Source organism: Micropterus dolomieu, linkage group LG13, assembly GCF_021292245.1.
Source record: "Micropterus dolomieu isolate WLL.071019.BEF.003 ecotype Adirondacks linkage group LG13, ASM2129224v1, whole genome shotgun sequence".
In the NCBI taxonomy this organism is placed as follows: domain Eukaryota; kingdom Metazoa; phylum Chordata; class Actinopteri; order Centrarchiformes; family Centrarchidae; genus Micropterus; species Micropterus dolomieu.
In genome coordinates this window covers 11,694,867-11,705,893 of record NC_060162.1, presented here as the reverse complement: position 1 = coordinate 11,705,893, position 11,027 = coordinate 11,694,867, and the positions used below count along the sequence as shown (strand labels likewise).

The 11,027-nt window shown below is 41.3% G+C and overlaps 1 protein-coding gene across 2 annotated transcripts in view; it reads left to right on the top strand.

The window, feature by feature from the left end:
- The first annotated feature begins 5,941 nt into the window (after nucleotides 1-5,941).
- The window catches only part of znf462 (zinc finger protein 462), a 52,338-nt gene continuing 47,252 nt past the window's right edge, over nucleotides 5,942-11,027 (top strand). For both annotated transcript variants that reach the window (XM_046066356.1, XM_046066355.1), the window contains exon 1: nucleotides 5,942-6,243. The gene's annotated coding sequence lies outside the window, so the exon portion shown is untranslated. The remainder of the gene's footprint in view (nucleotides 6,244-11,027) is intronic.

Below are 11,027 nucleotides of genomic sequence, written 5' to 3'. Positions count from 1 at the left end.
TAGTAGTAAAAGTGTGTATACTAAGCCATAAAATTTCTTACAGAGAAATACTTGATTCCCGGACTTTTCCTCTTGCGCCACCATGAGGTTAACATTTTTGCTCTTTTTGATGAGGTGTCTCAAACATCACTGGATCCATTGCCATTCAGTTTTGTAATAGCATCCATGGAGCCCAGAGAATGTATTCAAATGAATGGTGATCCCCTGATGTTTTTAACTAGCTACACCAGGAGGTCAAAATTTTCACTTATCCAGGGAAATTTCTCAACATCTACAAGATACAGTATATTGGGGGTAACTATGGCATCGAGGTAGAGCGAGTAGCCCACTAATCGAAGATCCCCAGCTTCCCCAAGACCGCATGTTGAAGTGTATTAATTAATATAGAACGTCAAATTGCCATCAGTGTGAGAATGTGTGTTGATGGGGTGAATGTGACATGTGTTGTAAAAATTTACATTGGCAAACCATTTTGTGCTGATATTCATAGTTCCCACTAAGATGATGTATCCTAATGACATTTGTTGTTTTGAAATGTCTTTACAACTACTAGAAAGATTGCCATGAAAGTTGGTATAGACCCCAAGCAGTGCAAACATGGCTCCTATCCCTGCTCTCCTTCCTCTGAGCAATCACCACACCTGCTGTGGTGCCTGGTCCGGTTGATCGGGCCAGGTGGATCGTCTAAGGTACGCTTCTCTTTGTTTCAAAACCCTGTCTTCCTTTTCCAATGACTGTATTTCTGTCATAGGTAACACATGTTTCGGCAATAAATCCAGAAAAAAGGGTAGCAAAGTTTGATGGAACCATAGGTTGCTGCATCTACAAGCGCTGCTGGTTGCCATGACAAATAATAACATGCTAAACTAACACTGTGGACATGGTTAACATTATACCTGGCTAAGCATCAGCTTTACCATTGTCACTGTGGACATGATGGCATGCTGGTGTTAGCATTTAGCATGGTAGCTTAGTACAGCCTCACAGAGCCACTAGCTTGCCTGTAGACTCTAAGTCTTGTTAAATTAAATATTAGCGTATTCCAGCTTGATCTGGAAAAGTGTGCCCTTAAGTGATATAATTATAAAATTCAGAGCCAGTAATGAGATAGCGCTAACACAAGCTAATATTACTGTCTTTTATTTTATCCTAAATATATAATATCTGGAGATTAACAAAAGCATTGCATCCAGACATGCCCATTTGTCTGCATACTGTCCAAGTGTACAGATTGCTCCTACACACCATAGGTACCAGAGAAGCAGTCACAGCCAGTCAGCCCTGAGGGAGACGAGGGATAAACAGAGGTGGCAGAGCAGTTCCTCGGTTCTTTAGAAAGGTGATACATACAGCGACAACATCTACAGAAAGGAATTCATTGCCAAATGAGCTGTGGAAAGGTTATGCAAATCACTAGGCAGCAGTTTGCTGGCAGCCAAAAGCCATGCTGGTTCTGTCATGTTTGGGCCATTCCTTTGACATCAGTGAGTTTCTTACGAACTGTGTCTACAGGACTGTATCAGAGGTTCAAATGTAAAATTTTGTTTTATCTACCTTGATGTGTATGTGAATGAATGGCTTTACATTTGCTAGGTGTTGATTGAAGTAAGTGAAAATGCATATTTTGTCTAGTTCACTTTAACAGTTGATAGTTGCTGAAGGTCAGTGAAAAAGAATTGTAATGTCATAAATAATTGAATAATTTTAGTTGTCTTCTGATAAAACAATATATGTATTTCTTTCCAATTTTCTCTTAATAACTAAAGATGCTCTACAAAAATGGTGATTAGAAACATTTTGTGTTTTTAAGGGAAACAGCAGCGTTTTTTTTAATCTTGAAGGGGAAAACTTAATGCTGGCTCCTTGCTTTGTCTGCCATCAGAAATTGTTGTGTTCCACAAAATATATAAAGTGCTCTCATTCAAAAGAGCATTTTAAATTTAGACTGCTGAAAATTGCATTCACATTACACAGCAGGTATATGTATTGTTCATTGTGCTATTTTGATATGTACTGTAAGTGCAGCATAATGATTGTACTGCCTGTTCTCTTTTGATTTGGAGGAAATCTTGACTTGAAATTACATGAGGTAAAAAAAAGAAATCCAACTAAATAAACGCTCAGAGATGAATGACTGAAAGGTTTTTTTTCTAGATACTCAGATGCTCAGATACTGCTCAAAAGTCTTGTTATTACTTTTTGTAGAACATCTTTGCAGATTCTTTTCATTTTCTGCATTTGTATATTCCTATTCCTGAGTCGTGGGGAGCTGTAACCACCATGCACTGAGAAGATGGCAGGGAAACACGCCACACAGGTCACCAGTCTGCAGGGTGAACACAGACAAACACATACACACCATTGGGGAAGTTAGGGCCTCACATTCACCTGCTTTGCATCTTTGGACTGTTGGAAGACAGATGAACAAACAGAGGAAAGCCAAGTGAACATAAGAAGAACAAGCATACATGCAAATTTCCCACACAAAAGGCCAGAGTCTGTTTGGAAGTGGAGACGCCTGAGCAACCATTTCTGGTAATCCTAAAAAACATGAAGACGTTTATGAAACATTTCTGACGAGTTAAAGGGCTTATCTAAATTAAAAAAGTAATTGAAGCATTAATAATTCATGATCATTTCTCCATTTAGTCACATGCCATGACAATTTGCTGGATGTAACATCTCTGTCTAAAGGTCCTCGCAGGCAGCAGCCACTGGTTTTATTTCCATTTTATGCATATTGTTGTACTTGTGTTTTGTAATTCAAGTGATTCCTCATCGTAGCTACAGTGTAATTTTTTAAGAAAAAGCTATTGCGTGGGGAGATGGTGTAGATACTGATGAAAGAAACAATCATATGTATTGCCATTTCTTACATCATAATCTCATAGAGAAATCCATTTCAATTAAGAAGACATGTCAAAATCCCTTCATTCTACTGTCTGTCTCACTTGAGGATATGAAAACCACATCAGAACTGAACTTGCACATACAGATCATATGTATATTTATGTGTTCATAGTGTATGCGTGGGGTTGTCTGTATTTTATGAGGAAGAGAAGTCAAAGACAACCTGCAGTGCAGTGAGACTTGAAGATAGTCCATGAAAACTCACACTATCAGGGCGGCAATCATTTTATCTCCTCATATCTCCTCTGTGCCCTCTCCATTGGCAAACAGTAGACCTCTTGTAATGTTTGCTGACCCATACAGGACTCCCCTGTGACTCTATTCCCCATCTTGGGAACTTTGCAAGAGTGTATTTGAGTGCATGCAGTACAGAAGATCAAATTTGTTCTCATTTGATCATTTATATTTGCAAAACCCTAAAGAAATAACTGAAGATGTTTAAAAAATATATATACAAGATGTTCCCAGTGAAATGGTGATACATGAATATTAATGTATCCATAAAATCATTGGCCACCTTCTAAATCTGTACAGCCCCCCCACTCCTCCTGCTCTCCCACCGTGTAGGCCATCTGAATCCCTGACGACTGGTCTGTTTTTAGCCGTGCTGGATGGAAGCCTGGCTCGGTGTGCGGGGGAGGCCGGACCAGTGGGGATGTCCTGGTGCAGTCTGTCCTCTGCCTGTACGCTGGACTCCTGGCCATCCCATATTAATCAGATTTGCCGCAGCAGCCATATGTCCAAGCAGCATGATAAACCCCGGCTGCTACCTGGCACCCTCAGGACGCACTGTCAACACGGTGTCTGCATGGGTGTGCGTGTATTTCACACGTTGTTACTCCAGAGACAGTGCTTCAAAGATCTGTTGAGACATCAAAAATGTTATTGGTGTAAATATTACAGATATTTTTTGTGTGTTCTTTAATTTTCTTGCACATGCTCTGAGTAAAAAAAACATGAATGAACAAATGGCATCAGAGGTAACCCTGAAGTAGGAGGAAGTCATTTTTGGGCCAAGTGATCACTTGCCACAGTGTTTGGAGAAAACATGGGGCTATGTACGTCACTGAAACAGGAGAACTGGCACTATGGACCTGCATTTAAAAAAAGGCTCATTCCTGTTTCCATCTGTCACCTTATGCTTAACAACGCATAATATATTTCATATTCTCACATGATTCAGATCCCAAGGTGTCACGCATTTTAGACACTGTTTGTATCACACTGTTTAACAGCATTGTGGAGAACCTAGCCCTGTTTTAGCACTGGTGACACGTATAGCAGGTTGGTGATACTAAGACTGACTGAATGTAATTTCTCATCTGAAGCTTTCTATTAAATTCCACCAAAAAAGATGTATTCCACAATCCATAATTCATAACCGAACATCGCAAGAGGCAACACCAACACTTGTCAAACATGATTAACTACGTCTGTATCTTACACAAATTTAATTCCTCTCTGTGTCTCTGCCTGTAAATCAGCAAACAATCACTAGCGAACCCGCTCACAAGATTTGTGGCCGAGGTGTTTCAGGTGTTTGAATGTCACAGACAGTATTATTGGGTAAAAAAAAAAAGACATTTCTGGGATTCAAACAATTTTGTTGTTGAGTATAAATAAAAACTTGCTGTTTAATTGTAAAAAAAAAAAAAAACCTGTGTAGTACAGTTAACATGCTTTTCTTGTAGTCAGAGAAGATGTTGTTGCCATCTACCGTCTACAAAAGAAAAAAAGTAAAAATAAAACACAATGCATCTAGACACTGTGTAATTACAGTAATTACTATGAACAGGTATTAAAAATTAATATAGTGGCATTTAGATTAACATAATGACATGTATTAGTATGTGTTTTATTGTATTTTCCCATAATTCTGCAAAACAAAACATTTGTTCTTGACTCAAGGATAGATAACTTTCAGTGTCTTACTTTATCATCCATCCATCCATCCATTGTCAACCGCTTATCCTGCGTACAGGGTTGCGGGGCTTACTTTATCAGTTATAGAAAAAAGTTACATCATGTAATGCATTAAAAGTGTTAACTTAGAGTCTGAGTGTATGAAGATAAGTGCTCATGACATAAGAACTCTGAAGTCTACGTTTTTCATGAAATTTTCATTGTAAAATTCTCACAGTGCAGTAATATGTCAAGAACACTTAGTGCGTCAATTTTCCAAATATATTTAAGTGCAACATTCATAGTAATAAGGGTTGGTTAACACATTTTTATTATTTTCAGCAGAAGCCATCGAGGCAGATAAATGTTCTCAGATGACATTATAGTCGCTCGATCATGCAAGGTAGACCCTTCTCCTCACTATCCACCCTCTCATGCATGCCCCTTCTTGGCGCTCAACCCCCACACCCACCCCATCCTTACACTGACATACATCTGAGCAGGGCCCTGCACCTTTTGTCTTCGGCTCCCTCTTTGTTAGCAGCTGGTGGACAGCAGCATGCAGCAGCAGCAGCAGCATGTCTACTTTACAGTAACAGTGTAATGACAGCATACTGCAACACATAAATAAGCCTTTTTTTTCTTAATGAAGGACAGGATGAATTAACACTCTTATGTAAAATGTTTATTGTTTTGGTTTTATTTGAATTAAAATGATAAATCTCCTTTTTTGGGGGGGTGGGGCTGATCAATGGATGGAGGCAGTGTTGAATGTGAGTGGTGTTTTTTTTTATGTATTTAAATATTTTATAATTAATATATTTTGATATATTTATTATATACATTTGGGATGTGTGTCAACTTTGAATTTATATATCTATCTATATCTATCTATATATATATATATATATATATAGATAGATATAGATATATATATATATGTGTCTATCTGTTTGTCTATCTTGTTCAAGTGTGAAGCAGCATCATCGCCGCCAAAGTGAACTGCAGATAACCCCATGACGTGGCAGACACGGTATGGAAAGCCTATATAAAATTCACACTGCCCGCATGTTGGTGGTCTGAGCCGCTGATAAGGCTTTGCAGGCTATCTGACTTCAGTCTAGATGAAGGATGAGCTTCTCAGACATAGACGTTGTCCATCCTGCTGATGCTCCCTCGTCTCATCGTAAACTCTTGTGCACCCTCTGGTGCTTGCTAGTCTCCCAAACTTCTTTGTGTAGCCTGCTTTGCAGATTGTCTTCCTTGTCTGTGTGGTTGCTCATTATTCAGAGACAGACGGATCTCAGGTCATCTGCAGCTGCAGCAAAGGAGAAGCAGGAAAGATGGCGATCATCCATTAGACCGACCGGGCGCACGCATGAAATACGAGGACAACTTTTGGGAGGATCGCTTGAGGAGAAGATTGTACCAGTGAGTTTTTCCATCTTGCACTATATTTCCAGTTTCGCCAAGATTTCGGCTGGGCTTTCAAGGTCTGCGAGAACGTCGGTATGGTAGATCATGGGATATAATTTGGAGAGCGCCTCGTGAATGACCTGGAAAGAGCTGACCCCCTCCCTCTTTCCTCATTTTAGTCCAGGTCCAGCAGACTTGTGAGAGGAAGACGGGGCGAGATTTTAGTCGGGTGGGCGCTCCGGCTGGCACCCATGCAGCCAAAGTCAAGTGGGTCTTCTCGCTTCCCAGTTAATATCCTTACCAACCTACCGCTTCCTCGCTATGTCGCCTGTCGGCTTGTTGTCAAAGTGACACAAGGAAATGGACGCGGCGGTGTAAAGAGGGGTCGCCTGCGTGTTTCGGCAGCACCGGAGCGGAGTGTTTTGTTATTCTGACATGTCTGGCCAGGGGAATTACTGGCCCCGGCTGTGCGTCCCCTCTCCGGCCGTGCGTGTTGTTGCGTGTTAGCTTCATGGAGAAGCCATTGCACGGATTGCTCTCCTCTCCCAACCAGCCTCCATTAGCGACACAGAGGAGCTGGCATAGCCGCTGGTCCAGTCACACACACACACACACACACACACACACTCACTATGAAAGCCATGTCCAGTGTGAGGAGGCTTTATGTGTTCCCCCCTCCTCCCCTGCTCTTCTCAATTTTAAAAAAGAAACCATATCTGGTGGCGATTTTGAGTCGGTTCTCCACAGGGTTGGAGCGAGATATCTCTTGATGGTGGTGATATATGAATGTAAGCGCAGCGTGGCTTTGACATATTTTTATTCTAATGTTTTTGTTTTTGTTCCTGGTGCTTAATGCTACATTGTTACCCGCTTGTCCCCTGCACTGTTTTGGATGCCTGTTTGCTGTCACTGGTCTCAAGTCAGGTATGTCATACTAGGGCTTCACCATAAAATGGAGGAAAGCAGATGAGTCTCCAAGGAGAGCCCTGGAGTCAGACAGGCAGGATCCCTCACGCCAGAACAAAGGTTGTGTTCAAAAAATAATCGGCCACAACCTTCTTGTTCTTCTTCTGCTGCTGCTGCTGCTTCTGCTTCCTCTTCTTTTGCTGCTTTTTTTCTGCGTTTTCAGCTCGGAAGTTTAGAGGAAGCAGAAGAACTCTGAAAAGTGAGGTTAGATCCTGTCGTGGGGGCTTTCAAGGTTAACTTCAGTGTTTTAACTCCATGAACTTGCTGCTTTCATTTACACGATTAAACACAATTTGGACTTGTAAATACGTGGGATTTAATTAATTTTATTTTTGAAAGATTTGCAGGTGGCACTTTAGGACAGCTAGGCCTACAGTTTTTGAGACTGTGATTGGCTGAGGGACACATGAATGAGATAGGAATTTTAATGCTGAATAATGCAGCGTTTTGGCCATGCAGGTAGTTAATGTTCAACAAAGTGGTGTCTCTCTCTCTCTCTCTCTCTCTCTCTCTCTCTCTCTCTCTCTCTCTCCCCTCTGTGTGTGGGAGTGAAGTAATGGCTTTTGCAGATAGTTTCTTTAAGGAAGTTCTCAAGATGATTCTCTGCTTTTGTTTTGAATTAATTTTTGGACATATTTTACCTCTATCTGTTATCTACATGCTCTGTGATGGCTCTAAATTTAAAAGTAAAGTCTTCTGGTTTATTGTCTTACTCCTAAGTTATAGACTAATTATTTACAAAGGGACTGGTGGACCCCCTTCTGTTTATTTGGCGACACATGTGCCTGTTATTGAAAGATTGTACTTATTTATTTTCAGGCATTAAATAATGACTTTAAAAGTTATTTGGGCTAAAGGATGAGGTTGTTGGTCATCTGATAACATGCTGTATGTTGTAACACACTCTGTGTCCACAGTATATCCCTTGTTGACTTTTCACACATTATATCCTAAATGTGTCTGTTGACTAGTCTGTCAGGAGAGTGAAGGAGGTGTGTTTGCCAGCTGTAGTGTGTGTGTGTGTGTGTGTGTGTGTGTGTGTGTGGCTGTGCTCTGCAGTTCCCCTGGCCACTGTGTGAAATCTTGCTGACAAGGAGACTGTGAGCTTGACACACTGTGCTGCGACAATGCTGGGGCTGAGAAGAGCAATCAAAATGGTGGCGATGCTCCTTCTCCCTGGCGTGGCAGGGCAAACAGGTTCTCAAGGAGGACGGCCGGGCAGGAATCTGCTGCGGTCGACACATTTGTCTCGCAGATGGGTGTAGGCTGTAGTCTGGTGGATGGTGGATGTTCTGCAAATGAGCCCAGTGATTTAACTGTCGATGTAACTGGGGTGTTTCTTTCTTTCTTAAACATGTTTTTGAGGAATCTACACAGATTGTCTTGGGGATACTGACACTGTGTGTGCTGTCTCTTTGCACTTAGAGCTCCTGTAGTAACTTTCGCAAGTCTTCAACACATTCTTGACTCCTTCCCAGTTGTAAAGCTTATTTATGCTACACCAGCAGCTAATCTGTGTGCTCAGGTTTTCAGTTCACCTCACCAGCTAAGGTCGTGTGGGTCAGGACTGTATAGCATTTCCACTAGTTTGTGTTATAGTGAAGCAGTTTCCTCAATGTGAGGATTTGCTACTTTTCTCATATTGTATGTAGGTAAATTGAATATCTTTTGGATTTTAAACTGTTAATCAGACAAAACAAGACATATGAATATGCTGACATGGACTTTCTACTTTTTTTAAAAACATTTTTAAAACAAAAAGATTAATCAATACTGAAAATGATAATTATTTGCAAGTCTACTAACATGAATTTTTTAAATAACTTTAAGTATTTTGGTTAATAACCTGCTTACATGGTACATATCTTGAAACAAATGTGTGTTTTATTAATTTATCACAGATTACCTGACATACAGAAAACCTGGTTCTGCGTTGTATTCCAGCGTAGAGACTGGTTGGCTTCCAGGACTTTAGGCAAAACACACTGGGGCAATATGTGTGTGGGGGGCTCAGCAGGGACCCACTGCTCATTTTTGCTCCGGGGCCCCTTTGTGCGTTTATCCGGCCCTTCCTCTAACAGCTTCATATTTCTGAAGTTGTTGTAATTTGTTGAATATATTCAATTGATAATATTCGCACAGCATTCACACAGTGCTAAGATGCTGTCAGAACATCTAAACTTCATATTTATTTTTACCCTTGTAGCTTCATGGTCCAAATATGTGCCTGACTTAAGATTTGTATCATGTTTGGAGTGCTACAAAGGCTATCCATATTAAACTGGTTGACTTTTTACCTCCACGTAAAATATTTAGCACACATTGTTGCTGTGCTTCAGCTTTAAGGTGACGGGCCAGGACTGAACTATGGTAGATACTTTCAGAAAAAAAATTACATAACTGGATTTTTGCAAGGTATTTCAGGATTATGCTTAAAAAAGCTCGACAGAGAGGACAGAGGATTAAACAAGAGAGACTTGTGTGATGGTTTGAATGCTGGAAGGAAGTGGTTGTGAAGCTCATCACTCACTCTGATACTCTTTCTGTGTCTCTTGCACACATGCACACGCAAACAAACACGCACACACACACACACACACAGCTGCTCTCCCTCCCTCTCTCTCATTCACTCACTCACATTGGGTGATGCACTCCTCCATTCTTCTCTACCTGGGGCAGTGAAGAAGGCCAGGGAGACGCACAAAAGCAAATTGAAATGCTCCAGTGAGTGCTTTCTTGACATGATGCATGGCTCATGAGATGCAGCCTGGCCCTGCTGCTACACTTGTAAGTGTGCTGAAACACACAGGCCCCAGATCCAAAACACAGTAGTCATTACAGCAAAGCAAAAACCTCACTACTTTCTCTTGCGTTTTGCTGACCTTCCTCACACCATAAACATGTTTCTTTCTTGATTTAGATGTTTGATTTAGATGTAAAAGCGTGGCATTGTTACAGTAAAAATCTGCCAGGATCCTATGAATAATTGAATGCTGTGTAACTAGGTATAGGCCCAGTTGGAAAACCAAAAAGCAACATCATGTTAGGGTTTAAATGGAACAAGGAAGTGGCTTGCTAGAGGTGTCATTCCAGTTTCTGTTGTCAGTTGCCACGTTGCGCCACTGCAGAACTGGTTTCTCCTCTCTGCTTTCCTTCAGAACATCAACAGTTCAGTTGTCACCATTCCCCTCCTTGTAGGTCAGTATAGCTCACAGTTATGCCTGTCTTTGCTAGCCTTTTCAGCAAATGTATGTGAAGCACACAGGGGTAAGATTTATAGAAAGTGAAGACTTTTGGTGTAAAGTGGCCGATGTGACAGTTTGTCCAGCGAGACAAATTAAGCCATCACGGCATACTCGGGTTTCCAGTCTGAATTCAGGATTTATGCCCTTCTCTAATAAGACACAGTGAACCAACTCTGTCAGCCTCGAACTGCCTGTGGTGGAAAAAATCCTGAATTCTTTGGAGACGCCCGTTCCTTGGGCAGTGTGGTGCCACCAGACAAGGCCTTCATTGAGCAGGAACAGGAGTGGTCTTGTAGAAGGGATCCACACTGGCTCGGCCTACGAAGCAACGGAGCTGTCCAAGGACGATTAAATATTTAAGAGCTTGGAAAGGAGGTTTGGTAAGTTAATATTGATGGGTCTCTCATCTTTCCCTTCTCAAACTTGTTGCCTCAAGAGGTCGGTTTGGTGAACCTGGAGAGGAACCTCACCTCTTCTCTTCTTAGATAAACTTCAAAAAAGCTATCCAGAGAAATTGTCTATCCTTCAACTTTTCTGCAAGTAAACCAGACTGAGTTTGACTTTTCAGCCCCCCCCCCCCCCCCCCCC